The 26,265-nt window shown below is 40.1% G+C and overlaps 1 long non-coding RNA gene across 1 annotated transcript; it reads right to left on the reverse strand.

Moving 5' to 3' along the window:
* Positions 1 to 11,794: 11,794 nt before the first annotated feature.
* On the reverse strand, positions 11,795 to 16,718 carry LOC116417207. Its single transcript, XR_004227506.1, has 3 exons — positions 16,539 to 16,718; positions 16,296 to 16,421; positions 11,795 to 11,963 (listed from the first exon to the last, which is right to left on the reverse strand). It is a non-coding gene; the product is annotated as an uncharacterized LOC116417207 (long non-coding RNA).
* Positions 16,719 to 26,265: the final 9,547 nt, after the last annotated feature.

Raw genomic sequence — 26,265 nt, forward strand, 5'->3', positions numbered from 1 at the left:
TTATGTCCAAAACATCTTTACTATTTCTATTAATTGGCTTAATTATGCGCTGAATTCGACCGTAAAACTGCAACGCGCGATTGCAAGATTATTAAAATAATGAAACATCAATGTAAATTAGACTGATTAACCATCCAGTAGCTTTTTTAACGAGAGCCACGCGGACGAGCCGCAAATACCAAATCACAGTTATGCAAGACTTAAACAAAATCATCTGCAAGAGTTTGGCACGCTCATTTTTCTCTCGAGGCAAAACCCTCGCGCGCCTCAACTCTGTAAGGCCAACAATTATGTACCTTGACAAGACGATGACACGCTCGCATATTCTTCTCGCGAAGAGAAGTAGGTGGAATCACGCCGGTGTAAAACGATGACAATGTCGCATGCAGTTGTGCACACATGCAACTCTCGCGTAAGAGTAATTTTCAGCCTAGTGAGCAGGACAATAGTTAATTGATCATTTATGCTCAGCAACTCCGACAGAGTGCAGAAAAGAACGTACTCGCTAATGTATTTTTTCCGGCCACATTCGATTATTTTATGAGACATCGTGTTGCAGTTGCGATCGGAATTCAGAAGCCATTGGAATCAATTAATAATTTTGAAGCAGCCGTTCATAAAATAATTCCAAGACGGATTATTTTGTTATTCTGTTATTCTTCATACTCGAGCGCGCTATGCACGCTGCGTTTGCTTATATGCACAAGCGTGCTTTAATTAACGTGTCTATTTGCTAGCCATCAGGCATTTTTAGCCGGCCGTCAGTCAACGTTTCCGACGAAGTCGCCACGTCACGAATTCACAAGAGGATCAGATCGTTGCGCCCGCGGGAAATTCGTGCTCATACCAACTTTTCCTATATACACCTACAGAACATGCATAGTCCACCTTTAGGATCAAGCAGAATTGATACTTGCGAGAGTCACTTTCTCCGCAGGGTCGTGTCAGCACGAGAGTTGGGTTCAGCTATTTTGCCGCAGGCCGAATTTGCGCTAGACTCAAGAAACACGGCGCCGGCAGATGCCGCGACGTAAACCTTTCTTTTCTTATCCCCTCGGCTGATTTTGCACCTATTTGCTCATCTTATCCTGAAAACCAATTATGTATGAATGCAGGAGGTTTCAATGGACCATTTAACTGTCGATTAGTCCTTTAACTTTTTGCGGGTTTTTGCGCGCCTATCGCGCATGTGGATGCTCAAATCTTGGGCTACATAGCATGTTAATGATTAGTAGATTAGTTACTTGCAGACATTTTTCTATGCTAAGTTCTTATACTAGAAAACAACTGTATAAGAGAATCTAAAAAAATTAACTCTTAAAAAAGTAAAAGGTTAGGCGAGTTTGATATATTCCGGAACAAAATTACAGATAGAAAAGAACTGAGATCAATCAAACAAAGTCAAGTTTATTATATTTAATCGTAATGAAGCAAAGAACAACTCTCAAGATAATTACTACGTCACTTGCCATGCCCGTTTGATTATACTTATAGTGTTTTTTAGAGATCACATTCAATCAGTCAAACTTATACTAACACATATATGTAATGAGTTATAATACCATATCGTAATTCTCGCCCTGTATAGTATGTGATACCCTTTTATTTCATTTGGTAATTTTAAACTATATGAGAGTTCCTATTTACGTATACATACTGTAATATTATATAGTCTACAAGAAGAAAAGCCAAGTGCAGCCGCTCTGATTTGAAAGATAACGCCGTTAAGTGCATGTTACGCGGTGTTTTGATTTCTATGCTAACAATTGATGAAATTGGAATTAAAATACAAAAGCATAATTTTTGCATTAAATATTCTTTATCATAGTCAAAAATATGTATAACGTTTTAGCAATATAGAATGAAAAGTTTGCATGCCATATATCATATGATATTGATGATGGTTCTGTACAGATAGTGCAATAAAATCACACGATGTCACGATACCAAATAAATCACAATAATTGTCACCATAGCGCTATTATTATTACGTCATAAATGATTATTCCCAGTGATTTAGAAGTAAAAGTATACGTACGACGCCACTTGAACAAAACGCTGCCCAAAACGAATCAGCTAGAAAAATCCGTAGCTCATATCAACACCACACATAGGTACTGCATATAGCACAGAGCTGCCTCGCAATATAAGCGGTTAAGCTGCACGTCTAGCTGCATAAGCATAAGTATGCGCGAGATTTCTCACAGGAAACGAGAAAATGCCCTTCGGGCCGGCCAGGCTATACACATCTCGCAGACTCTTAGAAGTCGTGTTAGGTAACGAGTTGATCATCGAAGGAGTTATAAAGCAATGACGATCCCCAGCTCATCTCTCTTTCCTTTTCTCTCTTTCTCTCATGATACTTATGGGGGTACATGAGCGCAAGGCTGCAGTCGACGAGCCGCGCGAGTGAAAGTTTCCCACTTTACTTGTCTTTCGCCTCAGCGCGGCCGTCGTGGCTGGAGCATCATCAGATACGAGGACGAGATAGACAGCCCAAAGAGGAGCGGTTTCCCTAACGCATCACGGACTTTGATTGTCAGGATTGTGAAACTCGCGAAAAGCGAAGTAGTTGATTTTTCACACAGATCCTACATGTGAAAATGCACGGAAAACCGGCTACTTCAGGGGGTCTGAATGAACAAAATTGAAGTTTGAGGGCATACCTACCAGACCAACTTTTTTGGGTTCCTTAAGCCACCCAGAACACAAAAAACCTTGGGTTTCCGCGATTTCGAAATACTTATTTTTTTGTCGGGCAGTTTATAGAATTCTCTTTTGGGAAATTATAAAATGTGAAAGATTAACAAAAACTATAATTTCAAATAGGCTGCCAGACACAGCCTAAACGAAGCCGCTGAACATTGCAAGCAGTACTGGAAGAACCCTAAGGCAGCTTTTAACTACGGCGTAAGTCACATATAATACAGTACTTACAACGAAAGTCTACACGCTCTGGCACAGGGATCTAGCTGTTATTGTAAAAAATGATTTGTCAGTCACAAAAACAAAGGTCGCGTTTCAGCGTTGTGACCCTATATTTAGGCGGCATTTATCGAGGCATAATACTTGTCAACATACGATATATGGACTATACTCATTCACACACACACACACACACACGCGCGCGCATATGTGTGTGTGTAATGCATATAAGTATCGTTAGGTCATACCTCGAAAAATACGGTCTAATATAAGCTTAAACAGGACCCCCATTTTCTTCGTTAAAAACTAGTTTTCTACCAGTTACATAATCAAATTCGTTATCTCAAGGTTGTGAACTCTACTTTGGTTTATTTCTTATAAGGTAAATTATGTATTACTATAAAGAAAATAATGCATAAATATTAAATTTTGTTTCAGAAAAACTTCTTGGAAGCTAACAGAGGACGTTGCGCCGTCTGCAAATAGAATATTTTATTGCAAAAAATTACAACTTAATCCATGACTTTCTATTAAAAAGAGAAGATTATATAATTTAATTACCCTAAATTTGTATCTTTTCAATAAATATATCCTATCCAAATAAGTTTATAATTCTTAAGAACTTTATTTCCACAATAAATTTTAAAAATGCATATATTTTTGTGCAAAAATTTGTTTTTATAACTTAATTAAATAGGATCCGAACTATGCTTTTAAAACGTAATATCAGCTAATTGAAGATTTTAACCAAGTTTGTTTATATGGTATTTCAATTTTAAAAATTGGGTTGATTCTATCATTCAAAGTAATTTAAAAATTAAATTAACTCTTCTTAGAAGTATATTATAGTGCGTGAACAGTTTTAGCACAGTGACATTCTATTTTCGTGAGATTTTAAACTAAAAACATCAATTAAATTAACTTATCCAGTGACTATACTGAGCAGTTTCACCAAGTTTTTGCATAATTACTCTGTTTGAAACTTATTTTTTTTCAAATATATTTTTATTTTATTACTAAAAATATAAGGCTCTTCCATTATACCATGGAAAATTATACTCCCTCCCTCTGAAGCACGCAACGAAGACTAATGCATTACAATTCTCACCATGAAGCGATTAGTACATTTTAATTTTTGCCACTAAAACAGCACATAAATAGCAAAGACTATTCTATAGTACGAAAACAACTTATAATTTTTTTGACGTCGTTCTTTTTGTACTCCCCATTAGTGCTACTCAGCGAAAGAGGCGTGTACTGTGTTGGGAAATAAAACACGTGAAATTTCAGTACCTAGTGCTTATAGCGATCAGCGGAGGCGGGAGTCAAGCCCAGTACACAAGTTACGAGCTCCTCGCTCTATAATGAGCCATCGATCGCAGGCTTGAAAAAAAAACTTATGATAAATTCTTTTAAGTATTACGATCCGCCAAGAGAGGGAAAGAATGTGAGTTCTTAATTGAATTTACATGTGCCACGGGATAGCCACTTTTATAATATTTATATTAGGTGAGTCTTTTGCATGTATGTTAATATCATATAACATATACGTTTAGCTGGCTTTTATACATTTTATAAGCTTCTGGATTTCACTGAACACGAGTGGAACAAATTCTTATAAAGAACTACGTCTCTTAGATGATTATTATCTTTAAAGGTAAAATTATTAACTGTATTTTGCCATTTCGTTACTAAATTTTTCAAATTTTAAATATATAATGATTTGATAAATTCATTGCAGTGAATAATGAAATTCAGAATTTATATGAATAATTGTGTAGCTATTCTTAAAACTCATCATAAATTTATATTGCATATGTAGCAGATATATTATTAAATAAAAAATAAATCATAGTGTAAAAAAGGAATTAATCATATAAAATTCATAATAAACGTGTTATTTTGTTTTATTGAGAAGACGCATGTACAAATTTATAGAAAATTAATTTCAATTATAAAATTTTATTACGAGCATTTATTTCACTTGCCAACAGCGCAGCGTCCCTTGTTAGCTTCCAAGAAACGTTTCTGTGAAATAGTTTTACAAAATTTAAAATAGTAGCTATATGTATATATTGTAAATATAGAAAACTACACAGATAACTTACACCGCAATTGTAAGCCTCTTTGGGGTTCTTCCAGTGCTGCTTGCAGTTTACAGCGGCTTCCTTTAGGCAATGTTTGGCAGCCCACTTAAAGGCTGCTTCCAGAATCTTAAGTACAGCAGCGATTGCCTAAAAAATAATTATGGTCAACACAAAACGAGTAATAGATTTATTACAGAAATACCTAACAAATATCCAAATTAAAACTATGGTCTATATGTTCCAAATTCTCGACGAAGACCAGTCAATTTTATTTTTGTGGAAAAGGATGTTACACTATACATTTCGTATTTCTGTGACAATGACTATAGTACTTTTCACACTCCCTGCGCAGCAACTATAGTAGGTTTCCGATTCTTCTAAAGTTTATACACTAGATTTTAAGTTTAAAAAATAAATTACACGATTAGAACTATGTATGTATAATATGTACCCACTGTGAAAATTTAACAATAAAAGGCTGATAGCGTTTTCATCGAATTATCGACATCACAAAAATAGAAAAACGAGTTTTTTCTTGTCATCGGACTGTAGAAATGTTCTAGTAATAAATATCACGAAGTGTCTTTCAAACTTACAATAGGGTTGCGAGCCTCAACATCTTGGTCTTCCTCTTCAACAGCATCGACGTTGATGGCAAAAGCGGCAAACATCGCGACGACGCAAAGAGCCATTAAGTAACGAGATAACATCTTGAAGATTATTGAGTTGATTCACTTTTTCATCAAAGTAACTGGAACTGTGATGGAGGTCTGCAAAAGTCGATTATTTATAGGGAGCCAAGATAAGTTTAATGAGTATATGCATCAGAAAGAATCCGTATCTTAGTATAAGAATATAAACGTTGCCATTTCCCAGTTGTTTTTACGCTTTGTCAAATAAATGATCCTGCATCATACTCGAGAACACAAGGAACAAGGAAAATTTACTATAAACAAAATTCCATATCAATTTTGTTTCCTTGTACATACACAAACATGACGCCGTAGGAATTTTGTTTATACTAAATTTTCCTTGTTCCTTGTGTTCTCGAGTATGATGCAGGATCATTTATTTGACAAAGCGTAAAAACAACGGGGAAATGTCAACGTTTATATTCTTATACGAAGATACGGAGCTACGGATTCTTTCTGATGCATATACTCATTAAACTTATCTTGGCTCCCTATAAATAATCGACTTTTGCAGACCACCATCACAGTTCCAGTTACTTTGATGAAAAAGTGAATCAACTCAATAATCTTCAAGATGTTATCTCGTTACTTAATGGCTCTTTGCGTCGTCGCGATGATTGCCGCTTTTGCCTTCAACGTCGATGCTGTTGAAGAGGAAGACCAAGATGTCGATGCTCGCAACCCTATTGTAAGTTTGAAAGACACTTCGCGATATTTATTAAGAATATACAAGTGAGAATACACACACTGACTTGAACTAGAACATTTCTACAGTCCGATGACAAGAAAAAACTCGTTTTTCTATTTTTGTGATGTCGATAATTCGATGAAAACGCTATCAACCTTTTATTGTTAAATTTTCACAATGGGTACATATTATAACATACATAGTTCTAATCGAGTAATTTATTTTTGAAACTTAAAATCTAGTGTATAAACTTTAGAAGAATCGGAAACCTACTATAGTTGCTGCGCAGGGAGTGTGAAAAGTACTATAGTCATTGTCACAGAAATACGAAATGTATAGTGTAACATCCTTTTCCACAAAAGTAAAATTGACTGGTCTTCGTCGAGAATTTGGAACATATACACCATAGTTTTAATTTGGATATTTGTTAGGTATTTCGGTAATAAATCTATTACTCGTTTTGAGTTGACCATAATTATTTTTTAGGCAATCCGTACTGTACTTAAGATTCTGGAAGCCGCCTTTAAGTGGGCTGCCAAACATTGCCTGAAGGAAGCCGCAGAAAACTGCAAGCAGCACTGGAAGAACCCCAAAGAGGCTTACAATTGCGGTGTAAGTTATCTGTGTAGTTTTCTATATTTACAATATATACATATAGCTACTATTTTAAATTTTGTAAAACTATTTCACAGAAACGTTTCTTGGAAGCTAACAAGGGACGCTGCGCTGTTGGCAAGTGAAATAAATGCTCGTAATAAAATTTTATAATTGAAATTAATTTTCTATAAATTTGTACATGCGTCTTCTCAATAAAACAAAATAACACGTTTATTATGAATTTTATATGATTAATTCCTTTTTTACACTATGATTTATTTTTTATTTAATAATATATCTGCTACATATGCAATATAAATTTATGATGAGTTTTAAGAATAGCTACACATTTTTTTTTTTTTTTTTACATGGCATTTGGAACTCGAAAGTTCATCGCCTCATCTACGCAAGCCTTCCACGCTGCCGTATCTTGTGTCAATCCCACCCAAGATGCACCTCTCCAATCGACACCCACCCGTCCTATTTCTACTAGATCCGTTTTTACGTTGTCCTCCCATCTACGTCTAGGTCTACCTAGAGGTCGCGTTACCATCGGCCTGCCCTTCATGACACGCGCTGCCGTACGGTCGTCTCCCATTCTCGCTACGTGCCCTGCCCATCCCAATCTGCGCGATTTTATTATTCTGTTAATATTTGGTGACGCGTACAGATTGTGTAACTCATCATTGTGTAGTCTCCTCCATTCCCCGGTTTCCTCATCTTTCTTCGGCCCGTATATTTTTCGCAAGACTTTATTTTCAAATATCCTAAAACGGTTGTCCGCCTGCTTAGTGAGAGCCCACGTTTCGCACCCGTACAGAACCACCGGCAGTATTATTGTCCTGTATATTCTTATTTTAACGTTTTTAGACAACAGCCTCGACTTAAGTAAATTACTCACGGCGTAGAAGCAAGCATTACCCGAATGGAGTCTCTTATTTATTTCGACATTAATCTCGTTTCTATCATTTATGGTCGTACCCAGATACCTGAATTCGCTAACCTTTTCAAAAGTAAAATTCCCAACTCTGAGATCTTCCTCCCCTCTGCAGATGCCTAGCTTATCCACAATCATGTACTTTGTTTTTGATTCACTCACTTCTAACCCTGTATACTCCACCGCTTTTATGAGGATTTCCGCGTTTCTTGCTACCGTTTCCCTACAATCCCCCAGTATATCCAAATCATCTGCATAGCCTAGTATCTGCGTTGTTCCATTAAGCGTTGCGCCCAGCTGGCTAACCTGCATTTTTCTAACGGCATACTCTAACGTTAAGTTGAACAGCACCGTAGAGAGCCCATCCCCTTGTTTTAAACGATCGCGTATCATGAAGGATTCTGATACATTACCGCCTACTCGGACCTTAACCGTGCTTCCGTTCAGACATATTTGAATTAATCTGACGAGTTTTTTCGGTACACCGAGAAGTACTAGAATTTGATACATTTTGCTTCGCTTAATAGAGTCGTACGCTTTTTTAAAATCTATAAATAGTTGGTGTATGGTTTCGCAAAATTCCCACTTTTTCTCTAACAACTGTCTTATGGTAAACATTTGATCGCTCGTCGATCTGTTGCGCCGAAATCCGCACTGATAATCTCCTACTATATCTTCCGCGAATGGAGTGAGTCTAGCTTGTATTACGTTTGACAGAACTTTGTAGCACTTTGCTAAAAGTGAAATACCCCTATAGTTATTGCAGTCTGTCTTATCCCCCTTTTTAAAAATCGGTATAATGATAGATTCCTTCCAATTTTCGGGTATTGTTTCATTTTTCCAGATGGCACATACTAGTTTATAGATTTTGAAAGTGAGCTCGACGCCCCCATATTTGAGTAACTCAGCTGGTATAGAGTCATTTCCCGCGGCTTTGTTGTTTTTTAGTTTTTTAATCGCGGCCTCTACTTCTTGGTAGCTAGGTTCCTCCACGTGGGGTTCAGCAGTGTGAATTTCGTCCCCTAATTCTTCGCTATTTTCGTGCACGTTTAATAATTTATCGAAATAATTTTTCCACAGCGACAGTAATTCGTTGTCATTTGTTAAGAGGTCCCCGTTTTCGTCCTTCATCAATTGCGCTCTACTCCTAAAACTCTTTCTGATGGCGTTAATCCCTCTGTACATTTCGCGGGGGTTATTTTCCTTACTGTTAGTTTCCATTCTCCTAATAAGATTCTTTTGATACTCCCGCTTCTTATTTCTGTAGATCGCGCTCGTCCGTTTCCTTACGTTAGAATACTCTTCTACGGTCCTATCGCTTCTATTTTGTAAGCTATCTAATTTAGCCTTTTTGCGCCTTTCAAACCAGAGTTCGCACTCTTCGTCAAACCATGGTTTGCTCTTTGGCTTTTTCTTTTTACCCAGTACTTTGTTCGCGGCCTCTTTTACCGTTTTTTCGATGTCCCCCCATAAGCTATTCGGTTCGTCATTCCCCTCCGGTGATGTGTTTGCTTCTTCAAGTGCCTGAAACCTGTTATTAATTTATATCTGGTACCTAATTCGCTCTGTTCTATCTCGTAGTTTCTCAATATCGAAGCTTTCTACCTTGTTTGCTCGCTTACTGTTTTGATTCGCTACTAGTCTAGCTCTTAATTTGGCTACTACTAGGAAGTGGTCCGAGTAAGCCCTTACGTCAAGAACATTAGTATGACGTCTTTTTTCAATGAGGAAATGATCAATTTGGTTCTGTATGGTCCCGTCCGGCGATGTCCACGTTGCCTTGTGTATGTTCTTGTGCTTAAAACACGTAGTTTTGATTATAAGATCTTTTGCCGCCGCGAAATTTATGACCCTAATACCGTTATCATTGCTGGCTTCGTGCAGGCTTTCCTTACCTATAGTAGGCCTAAACATTTCCTCCCTACCTATTTTAGCATTGAAATCGCCTAATACTATTCTTGTGTCGTAAGACGCGAACTGGTCGATTACCTGCTCTAAAGTTTCGTAATAGAGATCCTTAGCTTCTTCTTCTTTGTCCTCCGTAGGACAGTGTACATTAATAAATACATATCGATACCATTCACCTTCGATAATGATGTGCGAGAGCCTATCATTGACGGATTTGAAACTTTTAACCGAATGTATGATGCTTTTGCTTACGAGAAATCCGGTGCCTAGAGATCCCCCACTCCCGGCCCCATACAGGTACGTGAAGTTACCCGATGCTAGTACTCCGCCATCTGGCCACCGCGATTCCTGTATTGCTACCAAATCTAGATTGTACCTATCAGCTTCCTTTACGAGTTCTTTAAACGCACCTACTCTGTATAGACTGCGAACATTCCAAATTCCGACCCTTAAGTCCCTTTTGGTTTGGATTTGATTTTTTTGAGCCATGATGTTATGTTAAACCCGCGCGCTTCGGATCCTGTTCCGATCGCAGGTGAGTACACCGTTCTAGAGGTGATAACCCCCATACCTCTCTAGAACTAAGTATGAGAGCTTTCCGACTTTGACGAGGACAGTGTCAATTCGTCGTCAGACACACTACGGTTTCATTCTCGCATCCTAACGCCCCCCTGTAAGGCAACGCGCCTTTGCTGGCATCGTTACCGCGTAAGACCAGGTGACGAATCATTCTACACATCCCCTTTCGGGGCAGTTGTCATCGCTCCCGCATCCTCCTCGATAGCTACACAGTTATTCATATAAATTCTGAATTTCATTATTCACTGCAATGAATTTATCAAATCATTATATATTTAAAATTTGAAAAATTTAGTAACGAAATGGCAAAATACAGTTAATAATTTTACCTTTAAAGATAATAATCATCTAAGAGACGTAGTTCTTTATAAGAATTTGTTCCACTCGTGTTCAGTGAAATCCAGAAGCTTATAAAATGTATAAAAGCCAGCTAAACGTATATGTTATATGATATTAACATACATGCAAAAGACTCACCTAATATAAATATTATAAAAGTGGCTATCCCGTGGCACATGTAAATTCAATTAAGGACTCACATTCTTTCCCTCTCTTGGCGGATCGTAATACTTAAAAGAATTATCATAAGTTTTTTTTTCAAGCCTGCGATCGATGGCTCATTATAGAGCGAGGAGCTCGTAACTTGTGTACTGGGCTTGACTCCCGCCTCCGCTGATCGCTATAAGCACTAGGTACTGAAATTTCACGTGTTTTATTTCCCAACACAGTACACGCCTCTTTCGCTGAGTAGCACTAATGGGGAGTACAAAAAGAACGACGTCAAAAAAATTATAAGTTGTTTTCGTACTATAGAATAGTCTTTGCTATTTATGTGCTGTTTTAGTGGCAAAAATTAAAATGTACTAATCGCTTCATGGTGAGAATTGTAATGCATTAGTCTTCGTTGCGTGCTTCAAAGGGAGGGAGTATAATTTTCCATAGTATAATGGAAGAGCCTTATATTTTTAGTAATAAAATAAAAATATATTTGAAAAAAAATAAGTTTCAAACAGAGTAATTATGCAAAAACTTGGTGAAACTGCTCAGTATAGTAAGCACTGGATAAGTTAATTTAATTGATGTTTTTAGTTTAAAATCTCACGAAAATAGAATGTCACTGTGCTAAAACTGTTCACGCACTATAATATACTTCTAAGAAGAGTTAATTTAATTTTTAAATTACTTTGAATGATAGAATCAACCCAATTTTTAAAATTGAAATACCATATAAACAAACTTGGTTAAAATCTTCAATTAGCTGATATTACGTTTTAAAAGCATAGTTCGGATCCTATTTAATTAAGTTATAAAAACAAATTTTTGCACAAAAATATATGCATTTTTAAAATTTATTGTGGAAATAAAGTTCTTAAGAATTATAAACTTATTTGGATAGGATATATTTATTGAAAAGATACAAATTTAGGGTAATTAAATTATATAATCTTCTCTTTTTAATAGAAAGTCATGGATTAAGTTGTAATTTTTTGCAATAAAATATTCTATTTGCCGACGGCGCAACGTCCTCTGTTAGCTTCCAAGAAGTTTTTCTGAAACAAAATTTAATATTTATGCATTATTTTCTTTATAGTAATACATAATTTACCTTATAAGAAATAAACCAAAGTAGAGTTCACAACCTTGAGATAACGAATTTGATTATGTAACTGGTAGAAAACTAGTTTTTAACGAAGAAAATGGGGGTCCTGTTTAAGCTTATATTAGACCGTATTTTCCGAGGTATGACCTAACGATACTTATATGCATTACACACACACACACATACACACACATATGTTATATATATATATATATATATATATATATATATATATATATATATATATATATATATATATATATAACATCCTCCGGAAGGTCAAGTCCGCACCGGAGCTTAAAACCCTAGGAGATCGGGTCACCCGTATCAGGCGCACCAGGGCTGGGGAGCTTCTCCTCGTACTGGGGCGACCGGGTACGGAAACAGCAGACCTGAAGACAGTGGTCTCGTCCACCCTGAGCGGGTCAGCAGAGGTCCGGCTGCTGACTCACCAAGAGTCCATCACTATCAAGGACATGGACAAGTCGACGACAGCACTGGAGGTAGCCGCGGCGATTGCGGCAAAGATCGGGCCAAATGTGGTGCCCCCTGACAGCATTAAAATCAGAGGGTCCTATAGCGGCACTCTAGCGGTGACCATCCAACTCCCGGCAGCAGCTGCTAAAAAGCTGCTACAAAACGGGAAAATAAGGATCGGATGAGTCAACTGCAGAGTTCGATTGCGAGAAGGATCCTCGCGGTGTTACAGGTGTCATGAAGCTGGACACATCGCGAGGGACTGCAAAAGCGCAGCCGAGAGGGCTATAAAGTAGTGGACTGCGGGGCCATAGTGAAGGCCCCGCAGGAGGCGGGAGTACCTATTAGAAATGACTAAGGTACTCCAGATCAACCTGAACCACTGCAGGATGGCCCAAGACCTCCTGCCTCAGTTGGTCAGGGAGGAGAAGGCAGACATCTTCATCATCAGCGAGGAGTATAGGGATTTCGAGGACACAAGCTGGGTGAGGGACAGTACCAGCAAAGCGGCCATCTGGGTATGTGGAAGCCTCCACATATCCGGCAAGATGGCCGCCCCCCTCCCCAACTTTACCTGGGTGGAGGTAGCCGGGGTACGCATTTACAGCTGCTATCTTCCGCCCGGCGACACCATCGAGGATTTCACGAGGTCTCTGGACGCCATCGTCACCAGCGCCCAATCCTCCCGGTTGCCTGTTGTAATCGGGGGGGACTTCAACGCCTGAGCGACGGAATGGGGCAGCGCGAAGACCACTGTTCACGGACGCACACTCCTCGAAGTCTTCTCCACACTGGAGCTGCAGATCGCTAACAGAGGGACGACTCTTATCTACGCTAAGGGTAGCAAGTCGTCCATAGTTGACCTGACCTTCATCGATCCAATCATGGTGGGCGAAGCGCACGACTGGAAAGTTAGCGATGGATACACGGGTAGCGAACACCAAGCTATCGTGTATCGGCTCCAGCTGACTAACAGAAGATCCGGGGCAAAGCTGCGACCTGTGAAGAAGAGGTGGTCACCAGCTTCCTTTGACCGAGAAGTGTTCCTCTGCTCCCTGGAGGGAGCAGTGGTGGAAGGGACACCCACCGAGAGAGCCCGAGACCTCGCGACGGCCATAACAGTGGCCTCCGATGCGTCCATGGCCACAAAATCAAACTCCCGTGGCCGACCACCAGTCTATTGGTGGTCAGAGGAAATCGCAGAGTTGCGCCGCGAGTGTCTACGGGCCAGAAGGCTGCACCAGAGAGCGAGGAATAGGCCGCGGTTTGAGGAGCTGACCGCGGAATATGAGGCTAAACGGAAGAGGCTCAAAGCTGCCATCAAGGCTGTGAAGAGAAAGTGCTTGCGCGACTTCTGTGAGGAAGTAGAAAACGACCCCTGGGGCAGGCCGTACAAAATGGTCATGAACAAGATCAACCCCAGAGGTGCGGCAACGCCCACCTGCCCCGACTTCCTTGACAGGGTCGTTCGCCACCTTTTCCCACAACAACGGGAAAGGGCACCAGATACGGGCCTGATTGTAGCGGACGGTACAGCCGAGTCGCCAGACGTATCAGAAACCGAGTTGAGGATGGCTGCTCAGAAGATCATCCCCAGAAAAGCCCCAGGGCCGGACGGTATACCTGGCCTGGCAGTCAAGACCGCAGCGTTGGAGGTCCCTAGTCTTTTTAGAGACACCTTCAACGCATGCTTAAAGGAAGGATGCTTCCCGGATCAGTGGAAGGTACAAAGGTTGGTACTCCTACCGAAGGGAAGTAAACCCCCGGAGGAGCCATCCTCTTACCGACCACTTTGTATGCTGGATATACCCGGGAAGCTATTTGAGCGGATAATAAGTGCCAGGCTGGAGGCAGTCATCCTATCGGAAGGAGATCTTTCCGAAAACCAGTTCGACTTTCGGAATGATCACTCAACCATCGACGCCATAAGCCGAGTTGTCGAGCTCGCCACCAACGCCATCGGTGGCAGTAGAAGTGCCAGACGCATGTGCGTAGTCATTGCCCTGGACATCAGGAACGCCTTCAACTCGGTTAGATGGGACAGCATCATGCTGTCTCTAGAACATCTCAAGGTGCCGCTCTACCTACGAAGAGTCGTTTCGAGCTACCTGAGGGACCGGATCCTGCTCTACGACACCGATGCAGGTGTGCGCTCATACAACATTACTGGAGGCGCACCACAGGGTTCGGTCCTGGGGCCGCTGTTCTGGAACGTCGTGTACGACGGTCTGTTAAGACAGCGGCTCCCCCAGGGGATTTCAATGGTGGCTTTCGCCGACGACTTAGCTCTTGTCGTCGTTGCGAAGAGCGTTGAGGAGGTGCAATACCTCGGAGACGTCTCCATTCAGGTAGTAGCGGACTGGCTGAGCGACCATGGATTAAGTTTGGTGGCAGAAAAGATGGAAGCGGTGCTCATCTCTCGCACGAAGAAGAGGATGTACGTTACCTTCACGGTTGGTAACAAGGAAGTTCGATCGGTAGACTCCATCCGATATCTTGGGGTCACGCTAGACGCGCGACTATCGTTCAAAGAACATATTCAGAACGCAGGCTTAAAGGCAACAAAGGTAGCTTGTGTGCTCGCTTGCATCATGCCCAATATCGGGGGACCAAAACAGCCTCGAAGGTCCCTCCTCGCATCCGTGGTGAGCTCCGTCATTTTATACGGAGCCCCAATCTGGGCTGATGCATTGATGAGGAATGCGAGCTTTGGAGCTCCCTGTCGGCGGGCCTGCAGGATCACCGCGCTACGCGTGGCTCGAGCCTACCGCACCGTGTCAGATGCCGCTCTCTCGGCAGTCGCTGGTCTACTTCCCATCGACCTCCTAGCATCCGAGAGAGCTGAAAAATATCGTGAAGCGTCGCGTACAGAACGAGAAGAACAGGACAACTTGGGCTCAAGATGGGCCGTCAACACATATCGGCAGTGGCAGCAACGGCGGGATTCAGTCAGCGAGGGTCGCTGAACCCACCGCATCATCCCGGACATCAGCAGGTGGTCGAGCAGGAAACACGGCTTCGTTTCGTTCCATCTCACCCAGGTGCTAACCGGACACGGATACTTCCGCAGCTACCTGTATCGTATTAACGTGTACAGGAGCGCGGAGTGTCCAATATGCCCTGGAGTAGACGAAGACGTGGAGCACGTCGTATTCCATTGCCCAAGATTCCTGGAAGAACGTCAGCAATTCCAGGAGTATTGGAGCGGCCCTTTAACACCCGAGGGCCTAGGGGCGTGCTTGCTCGAGTCGCAGAGTGGGTGGGATGCCATGGTTACCCTCGCCACTAACATCATCGAGCGGTTGAATCTCATCAGAACAGAAGAAGAAAGAAGAGGAAACGTCGTCAATAACACCAGCCAGACATAAAGTGTGGCGGCCCAGACGAGGCATGACTGCCCCCCCCCCCCCCGAAGTAAAGCTTTAAGGTAGCTCCCGGGGGGGGGGGAGTAACAGTCGTATGGAGGAACCCTGCCGGTGCGATCTGGCAGGGGGTTTTTAGTGGGTATTCCTGTGTTGTACGGTGCAGCACCGGCGAGTCCCACACTTCGTGCGTAAAGGCATTTTTACCCCTCCGCCCAATGAAAAAAAAAAATCACATATATGTGTGTGTGTATGGGTATAGTCCATATATCGTATGTTGACAAGTATTATGTCTCGATAAATGCCGCCTAAATATAGGGTCAAAACACTGAAACGCGACCTTTGTTTTTGTGGCCGACAAATCATTTTTTACAATAACAGCTAGATCCCAGTGCCCGAGGGTGTAGACTTTCGTTGTAAGTATTGTATTATATGTGACTTACGCCGCATTTAAAAGCTGCCTTAGGGTTCTTCCAGTGCTGCTTGCAATGTTCAGCGGCTTCGTTTAGGCGGAGTCTGGCAGCCTATTTGAAACCAGATTGGAGAATATTGAAGACAGCACGAACAGCCTGAAAAATAATAAATTTCAAAAAGACGGTTTATGGAGAATCATGGTCGTTTGTATGATATTAATGCATATTAAATTGTGCATTTGTTTAAACATGCAGTATAATATTTAAACTTACAAGAGGGTTGCGAGACTCGACATCTTGGTCTTTCTCTCCAGCAGCATTGACTTTAATGGCAAGAGCAGCGAACATTGCGATGACGCAAAGAGCCATGAAGTAACAAGAGAACATCTTGAAGATTGTTGATTCGATATGTGCTTGTTCGACAAACTGACTGAATCTTTGATGAAAATCTGTACAAGTTATAAGTATTTATAGTAAGCAGAGATAATAGTTTAGTATACAAGTACAAAAAAACACGTTGCTCCTTATTTTTCTGAGAATGTATATAGTTTAAGTAATCTACGCAGGTATAATGACATTTATTACTAAATATGTAGAATAAACTCGGCTTTCCCCGTTGTTTTACGCTTTAGAATACACAAGGAACAAGGAAAGTTGTGTACTATATTGCATAATGTTTAGTTAGAACATTAAGCTTTAATTAGTTTTTCAATAAGTGTTTGATGAATCTCACTTTGTTTTCCTTATGTGAAATGCGTGATTCCACGAAGAGCAACTGTGCATCGCACAATAAAGATAAGAAAAAAATATCAATTCAAAAATGCAATTATCGTACAAATCTATTCTTCCTTACATTTCATTGAATCTTTTTTTCTTAAGTAATAACTTGGATTAAATGTATAGCTCTATAAACTGATTTATTATTTTATTTTCACGATTTTTATCCATAAAATTAATTCGATTTATTAGACTAAAAATATAATATAATTGTATATTGTAACTGTCGAAAAGTTCTACGTTTATTTTGGCGACCGACGCACAGACCTGCGAGTAATGGTCATGCGGATAAGCCACAGTGCCTCACCCGACAAGGGGTGTTCGTGACTGTAGGGTCGGTACGTGGTCCTTAAGAGTCAGGAAACTTGAGAGTTTTCTTTATAATTTAAAGAGCTTGAGGTAGTTTCAAATGAATGTGTCTTTTCGAACGTTATGACAAGCAAAGAAGATTGATCGGCAGAGCAATGACAATTGAATATCGCTCGTTGCCCGGCGAACTAAACATGTAAGAAAAAGGGCAGATGCTTGCGAGAAGCTATTGAGTGAAGTCGAATTTTCTGAGAAATAAAGTTTTCATTTACGAAGCTAAGTTTTTCTGGCGTATCATTTCACATTGGTGCCGAAACCCGGGATTCAATAAGCCGAAATAGAAGCCCGTCAACCCGCTGAGCCCGGATCGGAAGACGAAGGTGAGCCTCCAGAGGTCGAACCAGAGAATGCACCAGCGCGCCGAGCACCGGCTGCGCGTCCAGCGCCAGCGGCCCGGCGAGTACCAGCTGCACGTCCAGCGGCAACGGCCCGACGAGCACCGGCTGCGCGCCCAGCAGCAGCGGCCCGGCGAGCACCAGCAGCGCGTTCAGCACTAACTGCACGTCAGTTTGGTCAACCTGCGCACCAACGAGGACGAGCCGGAGAACGAGCCACGAAGGCGTAAAGCAGCGGCAGGACCATCTGTCGATCTACCCGGAACCGAACAGGAGGATACACCTTTAGCGCGTCGGTCAGTAGCCGTGGCAGCACGCCGTACCTATCAGCACGCACGTGTACCCCTAGAAGTAGACGTACAGGAAGGTGAGACCGACGACCCCTCAGAGGACGACTCGGAAAATGAGGACGCCGGCCCACCACCGAAACGAGCCAGGATAGAAGATCTGCGTAATATTGTATACGAAAGCGATACGCGATCGCGTGCGTATCGATATGCTAGAAGGAATGTTTCTGATAGCTCGGATGAAGGAATAGTTAACAATTTTAATGTTCAAGCGAATAGTACAGTCCGAGCGAATTCTTTTGACAATGTCATGTTACCCCGCAACGTAGCAATGCGTCATTCGAATGAGGACTTAGTAGAGCCTATTGCACCGTATGACCTCGGCGAAGTCTTTGCCTTCGTTCTCTGGGGATCCACTCGAATGGGTACGATTCAAACGAGAATTCGAATTATCAACCGCATTAGGTGATTATTCCGACAGCGAAAACGTGATGCGTCTGTACACAGCATTAAAAGGAGATACTTGGGACGCCGCTAAATCTCTTTTTGTCGCAGGAAATGATTCTGTCGAAATAATTAGGACTCTCGAAATGCGCTTTGGCAACTCGAGAATGATAATGAATAGCGTAATAAAAGAGATCGAGGGACCCAGCATTGCTTCCAGTGAAACCGACCTAATAGAATTTGCGACTAAACTAAGAAACGCTGTGATAGCGATTAAATCCTTTGAGAATCAATCAGGATATCTCGACAACAGAGAATTAATTGACCGAATAATAAGTAAATTGCCTGATTCGATGGTCGCTAACTATGTCAGATATGTAAAAGAAACCCCCGGTATGGCTACTACTGAATTAGAAAAAATTTCTCGGTTTATATTCAATGAAGCTGAATTATATATAGCTGCTGGCATAGTGACGTGACGACAAGATCGAAAGAGGCAATACAAACACTGGCCGATCAATCTTCGAAAAATTCACGAGCGAAACCGAAATTAGTAGGCGTAACTAATACGGGCGAGAACACGAGTGTCGATTCGAGTTTAAAACAAACATCTCAATTTTATGGAAAAAAACCATAAAACTAGCAACTGTAAAGAATTTATAGGAAAGCCGTCAGTTATGCGTTGGAAAATTGCTAAAACAGCTAGATTATGTTTCAATTGTCTAGATACAGGACATGGTCGTAAAAGTTGCAGGCGCGAAAACTGCAAACGTTGCGGTCGCCGACATCATGAGCTGTTGCATCTCGACGTAGAAAAAGAGAATGAGAATCCGAATAACATTCGTGAATCCGATTCTATACACCAGTCATTATCTTCTCGAACGGTTGAAACTATTGCCACGATTGATTACGATCAATCATGACTACACTCGGGCCCATTGCTTAGAATGATTCTAGTTACTGTTGTAGGAACTCGAAATGAAAAAACTATTTACGCTCTCTTAGACGAAGGAGCAACCGTGAGTCTAATTGATGCAAAAATAATAGGCGCGGTACACTCACCCGTTAGAATTTCTTTGAGAGGAGTAGGAAGTGACGAAGCGATCGCAACGGCGAGTAGAAAGGTTAATTTACAAATACGGAACGATTTTGAAAGTTTTAAAATAAAAAATGTACTTGTTGTAGATAGTCTGGCTCTTCCTCCGCAGCGTGTGAGTAAGGAAATGGTCGAGCATTGTCAAATAAAAACGGGAATCGTTACGAGAGCGTATGATGCATCACCTATGCTATTGATCGGTCAAGATAATTGTTCTCTGATTTTAACGCGCGAACACCGCGAGATAAATTCTGATGCGTATGTAGTCTCTCGATGCAGACTAGGTTGGTCGATTCATGGTTTCCTAAATACGCCCAGTAAGATTAGACAGATAAATGTTGTGGGAAAGTCGGTTCCGAATAAATTCTTAAATAAGCGATCAAAGACCCGTAAAAGAGACGAAGATTTAGAAGAACTTGTACGACAATATTTCGCTATCGACGGAATCGGTTTAGATATAGAAAAGTCTCAGAAAAGTGAAGACGAGCGTGCTCTCGAAATATTAGATTCGACCAGTCGATTTGTTAATGGGGCATGGGAAGTAGGACTTCTTTGGAAAGAAAAATACGAAACATTACCAAATAGCCGTCCAATGGCGCTTCAGCGATTATTCGGACTCGAGAGACGTCTTGATCGCGATAATGTTTACGCAGAACTTTACGATCAAGAAATGGAACGGTTAATTGCAGCGGGATTTGCGCGTAAGGTGAAAAAGGGAGAGGGAGAGTGGTTTTGGTATCTACCGCATTTTGGAGTGACAAACGTAAACAAGCCAGGAAGGGTACGACTTGTTTTTGATGCAGCAGCTCGTTCAAAGAAAAGTCTTAATGACTTATTGTTATCAGGGCCCGACATTTTAAAATCATTAATAGAAGTGTTGATGCGTTTTCGAGAAAACGAGGTCGCGATTAAAGCGGATTTAAAAGATACGTTTTTAAAAATCAATATTATAGAAAAAGACCAATACGCGCAACGTTTCTTATACAGAGGCAAGGACAGGACAGGGGAACCAACCGAATACGCAATAACTGTGGTTATTTTCGGCGCGAAATCTTCACCGTGCACCGCGCTGTACATTAAAGATAAAAATGCTCGAATGTTTGAAACGCGTTACCCTGATACTGTTAGAAGTTTAATTGAGAACTGTTACATGGATGACTATTTAGAAAGTTGTTCAACGCGAGAAGAAGCCGTGAAACGTGTAGTTCAGTCAATTGAAATAAACGCGAATGCAGGTTGGCAAATGCACGGATGGGCGAGCAATAAACCCTCGATATTTGACAGCATTAAAGAAATTCCTAATCAAGTTCAATTATTAAAAGACGAATCAACTTTAGACGCGAAGGAGAAAGTCCTGGGGTTAAGATGGCTATGTGGTATAGATCAACTGTGTTTTAATATCGATACTAATAAAATCACGGACGAAATGTTGAGCGGAAATCAAAAACCTACAAAGCGCGAATTTTTATCGATTATAATGGCAGTATTTGATCCGTTAGGGTTTTTGACACCGTTCGTGATAAGAGCGCGCGTTTTAATGCAGGATATCTGGGCAAGTAATATTCAATGGGACGAAAATTTGCAAGATAAAGAATTCGAGACATGGAAACGCTGGCTAAATGATTTAAACTCGATGAAGGAGTGTGGTTTGCCCCGTTGTTATCAACCCAAAGGCGCTCGATTAAGTAAAGCAGAGCTTCATATATTCTGCGACGCAAGTTCTAAGACATACGCGGCGGTCGCGTATTGGCGTTTCGCTTTAAATAACGGTACATACCACACTGCCTTGGTTATGGCGAAAGGTCGCGTTGCACCGAAAAAGGCTATAACTATTCCACGTCTAGAACTACAAGCAGCAATGCTCGCAGTAAAATTAGGGAAAATCATTGCTAATGAACACCGATTTGAGATAACGAAACGATATTTTTGGTCCGATTAACGCACAGTACTATGTTGGATAAACAAAGATCCTCGGATATTCAGAGTATTTATTTCTAATCGATTAGCGGAAATAAGGCAGTTATCGGAACCGCGTGAGTGAAATTGGGTGTCGAGCGCGGAGAATCCAGCAGATGATGCCACTAGGGATACTCGCAATTTCCAAAGCAAGAGTAGCCGTTGGTTTCAGGGACCTGGTTTTTTACTTAAATCTAACGAAAATTGGCCAATCCGCAGTTAAAAAATTTAAAAAAAAAACGATAAAGAGACAGAATCTGAATTAAAACTAGAGGCGCGCGTCTTTTCTTTAATAAGTTCACCAATAGAGCTAGATTTTTCTCGTTTTGCCTCATGGATAACAATGGTTTCGGTGGTAGGAAAAGTTATCAGAGCAGTTGACATTTGGAAAAAACGCAAAGAATCACCGACGACATATTTTACAAAAGCTGAAGTTCTTGTATTCAAAATGAGTCAACTGAGTTCTTTCAACATCGAGATAACTAATATAAAACATGAACAAGCAATTCCGAAAAGTAGTCGCGTAATCACATTAAATCCTATGTTAGATAAAGATGGCGTATTACGAACAAACAGTAGGCTGATAAATTTTCAGGGAAACAGTGTGTGCAGACAACCAATAATCCTAGATGCTAAAGATAGAGCTACGCGATTGTTGATACGATACTATCACGAGAAATATTTTGAATTTTGAAAGGAACGAGAAATCTACTGTGTTGGTCGTCCCACCCAGGAAAAAAAATTAGCAAGTCGAACTGGTCAGGATTTTAGCTGCTCGCCAGTTACATTTCTTAAATTTTAAATACAAAATTCGCGAGAAACTACTTACGAACTCGCTAAGGTGACAGATAAGTTTTCTTATGAGCAGACGATTGATATATGTATGTATGAATGTATCACTTTATAAGTCAACAAAGGCACATTTTTGCATACATTTAATTAAAACGTTTATGAGTGTAACATAAAACCCGCTGCCAATTCTTTGGCACGTAGCTTTCTTCAACTTATGTTTTGCTTCAATATCAAAATTGTTTTTACTTCACACATAATTTTATAAAGTTTTTGTACTTTTTCATTAATTAGATAAAATTATTTTAAGTTAATTAAATATACAGAATCAATTATAACTCTCTCTCTCTCTCTCTCTCTCTCTCTCTCTCTCTCTCTCTCTCTCTCTCTCTCTCTCTCTCTCTCTCCACATCGCATAGTTATTCCACGTAGCACAAAATGTTTGAGAAATATTTCTGAAACGTTGAAAAACTTTAGATACAACGTTCCAAGGTTTATACAACGTTTTAGAAACACTTCTCAAACGTTTTGGGCCATGTGGAATTTTTAAACTAAGCTCCAAGAGACACCCCCTCCCATTTCCCCCTGACTCCCTGATAGTGTTGCACTAATTTATAAAGTTGCGATGATTGGAATATAACATGTTTAAAAATATTATGATAACCAAGTCCAAAATTTGAACTTAATTTGTGCTTTAATACTCCGGTTATTGTGTCCCATAGAAAAAGAAATTTTTCAGTTTTTGATGTTTTTCTCCGGATCTGTCCGATGAACTGACTTAAAATTAAAGTGGTGTATAGTTTTAATAACCTCAGATAATCATGATTTTTTTCTGAAAAGTTCAAATTTATTAGTTACCGAGTTGTAATGGTCAAGATTGTTCGCACAATGCGTCTAAATTAGCTAGTAATCGAACAATTTTCATAAAAATAACGTACATGCGAGACTAAAAATCTTGTTTTTCACGACGTGATATACAAAAGAAAAAAACAGTAAAAGTAAGCCTAAGTAGATTGAAATCCATTTACTAGTAACTGAGATCTGCGCAATGCAGTTTCAGTTACACAGAGTATACAGGGTGAGCAAAAAAATTTTGAACCTTAATATCCTCGAAACTAGCTGGTTTCATAAGCAGTCCAAAAGAGGGATTAAAAAACCACGACTTAAGCCCCTAATTTTATGTCAATAAACGCGGAAATCGTGCATGTGTGGTAACAAATTTTTTTGTAACACATGGACGATTTCTTCATTTGTTAGACCTAAAATGCGGCTTTTAAGTGACCTTTTTTGACCGGCCTGAAAAGAGCGGGCAACAAGAGCTTTTGCCTGAAAAGAAAGGGCAAAAAGGTATCTATAGCGCATTGCAGCGCATTGTCAAGGATCTACTAGCAAAAACCGAGAAATAGCGTGCGTAATCACAAACAAATAGCGTGTTATTTCACTAAGTTTTTTTACTCATTATTTAAACCGGGCTTACGAGACTGACGTTTAATTTAGATTTTAAGGTTATGTAGATTCAAAAGTTGCAGGATACAGCTGATAAAGCTTCTTGAAGCAGATGCTACGGTTGAAAATTACTTCAGAAAATGTTCAAATATAAATCCAAACTTATAAAGTACGCTGCTTATATACAATAGACTGGTGTTGACTAGAAGATCAGGACATGCCGGAGTTTACTTTGTAAGTATATCTTAACTTCACAATAACTTAATAATTTTATGTTATGTGCATTTCTCCAAATACTTGATGTATTTGCTGTTTTTTCTTAATCGTGGTATATTTTTGAATACTTTTTCTGGCTTCCACGCATCTTAAATTGAGTTGGCATTACAATTCTTAAAAGCTTAACGTCTTGATCTTCATTTGAACTATTGTTTGTAGATATTGATAGATTCGAAAACAATGATATCAACTGTTGATCTAGCTCAATATCTTTATCTTGGCTCCGAATATCTTCTACATTTCTTAGAAATTTTAATCGTTGGCTAAATCGCTCCTTTGTTGCCATAGAGCCTAAATTGGTAATCCTTCCAGTTACTTCTTTCATTAATTTCTAAATCTCTGATGCTTAGATTTGGGTTCTTTTGTTTGAATACAATGACTATTTATACGGCGGCCCGAGTAGGAAGCAGCAATAGTTAACGTACCGATGCTGGTAAGTTACCGACTATGAGCAATAGTAGTCACAACGACATAGTCTACCTAGCCGTAGGTAGATGGCGTGCGAGCATATAGCATTGAAGAAAGGAAACGATAGAGGGAGAGACACTGGACAAAGAGCGAGTCTTATTATTTAAATAAAAGAGTAATCAAGTGTTACTATTGCCTCAGGGAAGGCAATAGCGTTATACTATTGCACAATAGGCTCCGCCTTATGCGGTTCCTTCGTGTCTCATTGTTCGAGAGAGACCGGAGTAGAAGAAAAGAAGTCAGGTTAATTTTGAGTTTAGCACGCTTCAAACGCTAACGGTCGCTGCTGATTTATCAAGAAATATCCCCCGGTTTTACCGGGCGGATTTTAAGTTAAAAAATGACGACAGAGAAAATGGATAGTGATGCAGATGCTCACTCAGAAATAGATTTTGGAGCCAAGAGAAAGTTAAATGAGATAGATGAGAATATTGACCGAAGGGAATATAAGAAACAAACGATAAATGAGATAGAAACCGGAGAGAAAAGTTTTGATAAAGATGGATATTCTGAGAATTGCAAGGGTCCTTACCAAGTATGGATTAAAAATCTTAGTCCATCAAATAAAGTCTAATATTTATAAAGTGGGAAAGATAGTAGTAAAGTACTACAAAACAGTGCAAGAAGTAAAAAAGGACGGACGCTTTAGAGGTATTATAGTTTTCAATGACAGAGAGGAAGCTAATAAAGCATTGGAGGATAGAATTTTCAAGGATAATGATATGACTACATTTGTCCCAGGATTCAAAAAAATGAGAAAAGGAGTCTTGAGAGGCATCCCAATAGATCTTTCAACAGATGATTTGAAAACGGAGATCATGTCTTCTCTGGAGGTTATAAATGTTAGTAGAATGAACAGAAAGAATCCTAACAGTACAAACGATGATGATAAATGGATACCAACTACATCAGTAATGGTCACCTTCAAAGGAGATTTTCTTCCTAAAGAAGTTAGTATTTGCCTTGTTAAAACCAAAGTTGATCCGTACGTAAGAAGACCTATGCAGTGCTATAATTGTTTTAAATTTGGCCATATGGCTAAAACCTGCAGAAACCAGAAACGTTGTTCTATGTGTGGAGAGTTACACCATGATGAGGGTTGCTCAGGTGTAACCCCAGATGCGCAAACTGCAAGGGTAGTCACAAATCTATTGACAGCAGATGTCAAATCTATGAAAAGAATAAATTGCTATGCGAAAGAATGGCTTATGACAATTTGTCATACGCTGAAGCTCATGCACGGATTTTTGGTAAATCCAATGCTCCAAGACTGAATAGACTAGACTTTCCTAATCTGAGAAATAGAACAAATAAAGAACCAGAAGTATTCAACAATCAGACACAATTACAAGATGGGAATCAGAATGCATCCCAGATTCAACCCAAGGATAATATGGGACAAAACATACTCTCACCAACAATAACAACAAAATCGACTTCGACAACGATGCCAGTAAGGAATTATTCAAGAATGAATGCACAGCAATTCTTCTACACGAACAACAATACCAATACCAACAGCCAAACGAGTACACAACTGAAGGGAGAAAAAGAAAAGGACAAACCAGCCAACCTACCATCTACAAATCAGCCTTTGAGAAATTCACTACAAACATCACAGACAACGCTATCTCGAATGAGTACTACGGAGAAACTACATGCTAGGTTAAGTAATAGTACAAATAATCTTAAGCCCCTAAAAAAAAAATCATCTTCACAAAACCAAAAAACCTAACCTTTGGTATACAAGTAAGCCA

Source organism: Nasonia vitripennis, chromosome 4 (assembly GCF_009193385.2).
Source record: "Nasonia vitripennis strain AsymCx chromosome 4, Nvit_psr_1.1, whole genome shotgun sequence".
In the NCBI taxonomy this organism is placed as follows: domain Eukaryota; kingdom Metazoa; phylum Arthropoda; class Insecta; order Hymenoptera; family Pteromalidae; genus Nasonia; species Nasonia vitripennis.